Source organism: Echinops telfairi, unplaced genomic scaffold (assembly GCF_000313985.2).
Source record: "Echinops telfairi isolate 266 unplaced genomic scaffold, ASM31398v2 ScPeMD7_7463;HRSCAF=8501, whole genome shotgun sequence".
Taxonomy (NCBI): Eukaryota; Metazoa; Chordata; class Mammalia; order Afrosoricida; family Tenrecidae; genus Echinops; species Echinops telfairi.
The window spans coordinates 6,430,525-6,437,767 of record NW_022111363.1 but is presented as its reverse complement, the minus strand read 5'-3'; positions in this window follow the sequence as shown (position 1 = coordinate 6,437,767).

Below are 7,243 nucleotides of genomic sequence, written 5' to 3'. Positions count from 1 at the left end.
TGTACCAGTGTACATCCTCTGGTCTAGCCAGACTTGCAAGGTAGAATTCGTGTCATGATAGTGGGAGCAGGGAGGAAACATTTAGGAACTAGAGGAAAGTTGTATTTTTCATCGTTGCTACATCGCACCCTGACTGGCTTGTCTGGTAGGATATTTTCAAGGCTCTTAAAACCCAGCGATTTCAGCTTGCTTAGAACGTGCTTCCACTGGGCAGCAGCAGAGAGAGGTGAAGGGACCAGAGGTAAATGGGAGTGTGGATGACATCAAGGTGACCATTTCAATACGGGCAGGCAAGCTGCCTTGGTGCAGGCCTAGCATGGTCAGCCTCAGATGCTGGCCCCACCTCGCACCCCGTTCAGAAGCGTTTCCCTCGGAAGAACCCGGGGGTGTAGGGGTTACTCGTTGGGCAGTTTGAAACCACCAGCCGCTACCACCAGTAGAGAGACAGACGGCTCTCTACTCCTGTCAGCAGTAATGGTCTGAGAAACCCCCAGGGAGTCCCTATGGGGCAGCATGGATTCCCCGGCAGTGAGTTTGGTCTTTTGGTCTTTCAGTAGCAAGTCACAGTCCCCAAGACTCAGCTGTCCAGAAAGGAAATGTGAGCCGCCCCAGGCTTCGCCCCGGCCTCCTCTCTGTGTGCCAGCTCTGTTGTGTGGGTAGAGTACTACTGAGAAAAGAAACAAAACAAAACAACAACGACCCAACCACCCAACCCGGTAATGAGCCTTAACATGGGAGGAAATGACCATCCTAAAAATAACACCAGGCCCTGTGGAGTAATGACATCATTAGCCAACTCCAGCCCGGAGGGATTCTGAGCACTTTTGACTAGACGTTTTATTTTGGCACGAGATGTATCAAGTAGACCGATTATGCTTGTCAGCCCAAGCAAGGGTCGCAAGGCAAGAATGAAGTGAAAGGCGCATGTGAAGGGCCGTGACACTTCCTTTAATCACATTTTACATAATTGGAAGCGGGGCTATTTCTGACTCTTTGGCTGGGCAGTCTGCATGACCACAACAAAACAGAGCCGGGAAGAGCAGAAGTTCTATCATCTGGGGAGGACCTGACATTTCAACTTAATTCTAAGATTTGAGCAAGAGAAGGGGCCTGGGGAATGGATTAACCAAAAGCTGCTAGGAACGATGGGAAGGAGATGCAATGGAGAATTCTTCCTCCCTAGGATGATTCTTGTCTGCTTTTTTTTTTTTTTTTTGTGGCTGACAAGTGAGCATAGGTTTTCTTCTCAGCTGCCCCGAAGGCCCTTTCTTTGTCCTAATTCTTAGGACCGGGGATGAAATAACCAGACCTCAAGCTCCCTGAGGGCAGGCTGCGCTGCACCATCCCTTCTTTCTTCCTCATTGGATCTGGTGCCTATTGGGACTCTTAATAGGAATGTGCTGAATTAAGGCGAATCACGGTGAATACATTTTATAAATGGGGAGATGCTAATTTGTGTGTCTCTGTTCACTTCCAAGTGGGGTTAGGTATCAATATCTCCTAACCCCAAGAATCGTCACTTCACCACACATGATGTCTGATAAAATCAGAGGGTCGGCGAAAATAAGGGAAACCCTCGATGAGGCGGACTGACCCATCGCCCCGGCGAGGGACTCGAACATGGGAACGATCGTCAAGCCCAAGAAGGACAAGGAACTGATTAGTTCTTACCAGCCAGGCTGCCATGAGTTGAATCATGGACTACCAGTCACAGAAACAACCTACCGAACGGAAGGGAAGCCAGACTTCTCCAAAATCCCTGCGTATCACCTGCCTTTACCCCGGAACCAACTGAATAAATGACATTGAACCTGAGAAGTGTTCAAAGACAAATCAGCCTATGATGCAAACTTGACCCTAAAGGGCTTCTCTTTAGGTTGCTCCATGCCACGGGCGCCCCAGCTTGGGTGGCCTCAGACTTGTCTTGGCTTCCCCTCTCCATAGGATGCAGGGGAGGGAGGTGGGCCCGCTCTGTGCATAGCCACACGCTTGCGTTTTCCTGGAACATCCTGTTGGTGCCAGCCGCCTCCTTCCCTCTCACCCCCCTCTCTGCCCTCCTTTCCCACTTGCAGTCCTCACGCAGCCTTCCCTTCTCTCTGCGCTGGCCCCCCGGGGCTGTCATAATTAGAAAAGGAGGAAGGGGGGAGCCCTGCTCTCCCACCAGGGCCTTAGAGGGAGCAGGGACTGTGTGCTGGGGGCCCTGGGCTGCAAAAGGTTGCAGTGTCTTTCCAAGCCATGGGTACTTGTTAGCACAGGCACACCCCGTGCTAAGCCAGGAAGAGACACACTGGGAATGCGGAGCTCTGTGTGTGGACAGACACAGAGTGCGGGTATGTGTGTGTGTGTTTGCATCTGTGTGTAAAGACATGTTTTGCTGTGGGTTGATGGTATCCCGTGCTACTGAGCAAGGAACAATGTAGAACAGGCTTTCAATCTGGAAACTTTAATCCATGTCAATTTGGGGCGTACACATTCTCTAGGGGACACCTCTGTGCTAGTTACTGCCTCTTCTGGCGCTCTCTGCCACCAGGCCCTCTACTCTACCTTCATAAAGGAGTGGGTGGTGGGCACCATTCCAAATCGTTTCTCCCTTGCCCCAAACACCAGGTGCTGGCACGAACACAAGTATGTTCACGCGCAGTCTAGTCACAGAGCGATGCAGTGTTTTCCAGCTTCAGCCGTACCACAGTCCTGCTCTGTGCTGGCATTTTCCTGGGCATTGCTGAGGGGGATCATTAATCTGTCTCCTTGCTATTTTTCTGGCCAGCCCAGGGGATGACTCGGGCCTATAAATCAGCTCTGTACAGAGTGGGATAATCTAGAAAGGGATACCAGACCAGGGGAAAAAGCCCTTCAGAAAGGGTACAGATCTGAGGCATGGAGCCCAGAAGGTGGGTGGGGGGAGAAGGGAGAGTGAGCTCTGGGGAAATGACACTGAGAGAAAATGGGACCAACCTGGTGGGTGGGCCCAGATTTGGGACAAAGTAGATCTTGAATCTGGTCTGTAAGATGTTTTTTTCTAAGCTCCTTGCTTCAGCTAATCTCTCTGGGCTACAACTAGGCCATCTGTTAAGGTGAGGTCCTGCCATGCCCTCGCTCAGCATCATGCATTCCTGGGAACTGGAGCATGTGCAGAGAAACAAAACACACACGTCCATACAAAGTATTCCAACCTTACACGTTTCTCATGCAAGTTCATCAGTATGTTGGTGAAGATTACTGTACAGCACTCGGTGCTGGGCATCAAGGTGGCCGCATGGAAGAGGAGGCCGATTAAGATTCCTTCTTTTTTCTTTCTCCTCCCTTCCTCCTGTACTCCTCCTTTCCCTTCTCTCTGCCCCTCCTGACCCCCATGGCCTTCAAAGTCTGATTTTTCGGGTGTGACAGCCAGTTCTCTTTATGTTTTTCTTTTATAATAGTGGTATTAGTCTTTATGCAATTGGCTCACTTTGCTGAGTATAACGTCTTTCAAATCCATCTATATCGTGAGGTGCCTGGCAGTTTCATCATTTGGGGGATGCATAATCTCCCACGTGCGCATGGACCAGAGTTGATTTATCATCCTCCACAGAGGGGCGTTTTGGTTGCTCCCACGTTTTGGCTCTTGTGGATGGTGCTGTGTTAGATATGGGGTACATATAGCTATCCATATTTTGTTCTGTATTTCTCTTCCGTATGCATCAAATAGAGAGATTGCTGGGTCACAGTGTATTTCTATTCAGATTTCTTTAAGTGGCTAGATAATTCTACAATCCCACCAGCAATGTAAGAGGGTTCCGGTCTCTCCACAACCTCTCCAGAGTTTGTTATTTTCTATTTAAAAAAAATTTACATATGGAAGAAGCACACCAGCCTGACTGACCACGAGGTGTAGAAGGGATCAGATACCAGACATCAAAGAACTTAAAATCAGATCAGTGGGTGCCCACTCTACTGACACAATCACTGTAGATAAACGTGCATAAGCAAATGTGGTGAAGAGAGCTAACAGTGCCCAGCTATCAAAAGATATAGCATCTAGGGTCTTAAAGGATTGAAGATAAACAAGCGGCCAACTAGCTCAGAAGCAACAAAAGCCCACATGGAAGGAGCACACCAGCCTGTCTGACCACGAGGTGCAGAAGGGATCAGTTATCAGACATCAAAGAACTAAAAATCAGATCAGTGGGTGCCCACCTTCCTAATATGATCACTGAAAAAAAAGGTGTACCTAAGCAAAGGCGGTGAAGAAAGCTGATGGTGCCTGGCTATGAAAAGATATAGCATTGGGGGTCTTAAAGGCTGGAAGATAAACAAGTGGCCAACTAGGTCAGAAGCAACAAAGCCCACACGGAAGAAGCACACCAGTATGTGTGACCACGAGCTGTCGAAGGGATCGGGTGTCAAGCATCAAGGAACAAGAAATCATGTCATTGGAAAGGTGGGTGAGTGCAGAGTGGAGACTCAGAGTCCATTGGCTGGCAACAGAACACCCCCCTGCTGAGGGGTTTTGGGGAGGAGACGAGCTAATCAGGGTGCAGGGTAGCAATGATGAAACACATAACTTTCCTCTAGTTCTTTAATGCTTCCTCCCCCCCAATATCATGATCCCAATTCTGCCTTGTAAATCTGGCTAGACCAGAGGATGTACATTGGTACAGATAGCAACTTGAAACACAGGGAATCCAGGATAGATGACTTCTTCAGGACCAGTCGTGAGAGGGGCAAGGCCTGGAGGGTGGAGGGAATGCGGGGTAGAAGGGGGGAACCAATTACAAGAATCTAAGTATAGACTCCACCCTGGGGAATGGACAGCAGAGAAGAGGGCGGAGGGAGACGTCGGACAGGGTAACTTATGACAAATCTATAATAATTTATGAATTATGAAGGGTTCAGGAGGAAGGGGGATGGGGGAGGGGGAAAACGAGCAAACAATATTGAGGGCTAGCATAGAGGGCAAATGTTTTGAGATTGATGAGGGCAATAGGTGTACATAGGTGCTTGACTCAATGGATGTATGTTTGGACTGTGACAAGAAATGTATGGGCCCTCAATAAAATAATTTTTAAAAATTTATATCAGCCCGGTGTGAGGCAATATGTCATAATTATTTTATTTTGCATTTCTCCTACCACTAATAATGGCAGACGTTTCTTCACACGATCATTGGCCACCCAGATGTCACCGTTGGTGAATTTTCTATCCAAGTTGTTTGCCCATTTTTAAATTGGATTACTCATGTTTTCTTAGGGAGGTATTGAAGTTTTCTATAGATTTTAAAGATATATCATTATGTGATATATCACCTTTATGTGATATATCATTGCCAAATTTTCCCCAGTATGTGGGTTCTCTTTTTTCCCCAGTATGTGGGTACTCTTCTGATGAAGTATTTGATATCCATAAAAGCCATATTTTAGGAGGCCCCTGTCCTCTCCTTTGTCTTCTGTAGTGGGGCTGTTTTTCATTATGTTTGATAGTGTGTTTCTAGGGCCTTCAGGGCCCTTAATTTTGTTCCTGTTTTTTCATTGATGATTGTGTTAGGCTGGGTTCTCTAAAGAAGAAAAGCCAGTGATACCTGTTAAGTATGTATAAAGAAAGAGGTTTATGGGAGGAGACGAGCTAGTCAGGGTGCAGTGTAACAACAATGAAACATACAACTTTCTTCTAATTCCTAAATGCTTCCTCCCCCCCACTATCACGATCCCAATTCTACCTTACAAATCTGGCTAGGCCAGAGGATGTACGGTGGTACAGATAAGAACCGGAAACACAGGGAATCCAGGACAGATGATCCCTTCAGACCAGTGGTGAGAGTGGGGATACCAGAAGGTAGGGGGAAGGTGGGGTAGAAAGGGGGAACTGATTACAAGGATCTACATATAACCTCCTCCGTGGGGGACAGACAACAGAAAAGTAAGAGAGGGAGACGTCAGACAGTGTAAGACATGACAAAATAATAATAATTTATAAATTATCAAGGGTTCATGAGGGAGGGAGGAGTGGGGAGGGAGGGGGAAAAAGATGAGCTGATACCAAGGGCTTAAGTGGAGAGCAAATGTTTTGAGAATGATGAGGGCAGTGCAAATGTGCTTGACACAATGGGTGGATGTATGGATTGGGATAAGAGTTGTATGAGCCCCCAATAAAATGGTTTAAAAAACAAACAAACCAAAAAACTCCTTTGGTACAGTGAAAAAAAAAGAGGTTTATATCAAGGAATGGGTAGCACAGTTGTAGAAGTGGGTAAGCCTAGTTGGGTTCAAGACTATGGGTTGAATGTAAACTGGATGCTTCTCCTGACTCAGGTTACTGCAGGGGCCGATGAATAGGAACCAGGAAGATGGAGCCCGAAGACGTCAGGCTGGTGAATGCAGAGATGAATGTATATGAGGTCAAACAAATGAATACCAAGGTCAGTAGTGTTCTGGCTCCTGGAATTGGCAGACAATATGACAGGAATTTGATAAGATGCAGGATCCGGATCCAGCTGTCGAAGTGAGCTAGCTATCAGTGAGCACACTATCAATTGATACCAAGGGTTGGCCACACCCTGAATGAGAAGTCCCTCAATTGTATCAATACTATGACTAGATTAAGAAGATGGTACTCCACTCTATTCTTTCCCCAATTGCTCGGCTGCTTCACAGAAGATCCCATTATGGAGTTAACCACACCATGCTGCACCATATCATGGGAGAATCCTGGCCCACACATATTGACATAAGACCTAATAATCACACTGATCTTGATAGTTCTAAGATTTATATTTATGGCTTTAATCCATCTTGAGTTTGTTTATTTATATGGTGTGAGATATGAATCTTGTTTCTTTCTTTTGCATATGGATATCCAATTCTACAACCATTTGTTGAAAAGATGGTCTTTTTTCTATTTACTGTGTTTTAATTATTTATAAAAACTCAAGTGTGTGTAGATGCCTTTGATTTCTTTTTGATGTCTACTAGCTCTGGCTCAGACTTCCAGGACTATAAGAAATAAGAGTGGCAATAAAGGGCACCCCTTTTCATGTATGACCTTTACTATGTTGAGAAGTTTCCCTTATGTTCATATTTTATTGACTGCTTTTCATTGAAAAAATGGATGTTGGATTTCATCGAATGTCTTTTCTGCATCAACTGATACAAGCATATGGTTCTTTTCTTTTGTTCGTTTGTTTTTTTTCGGTCCTGACTTTTATTTTATTAATTTATTTTTTAATCGTTTTATTAGGGGCTCATACAACTCTTATCCCAATCCATAC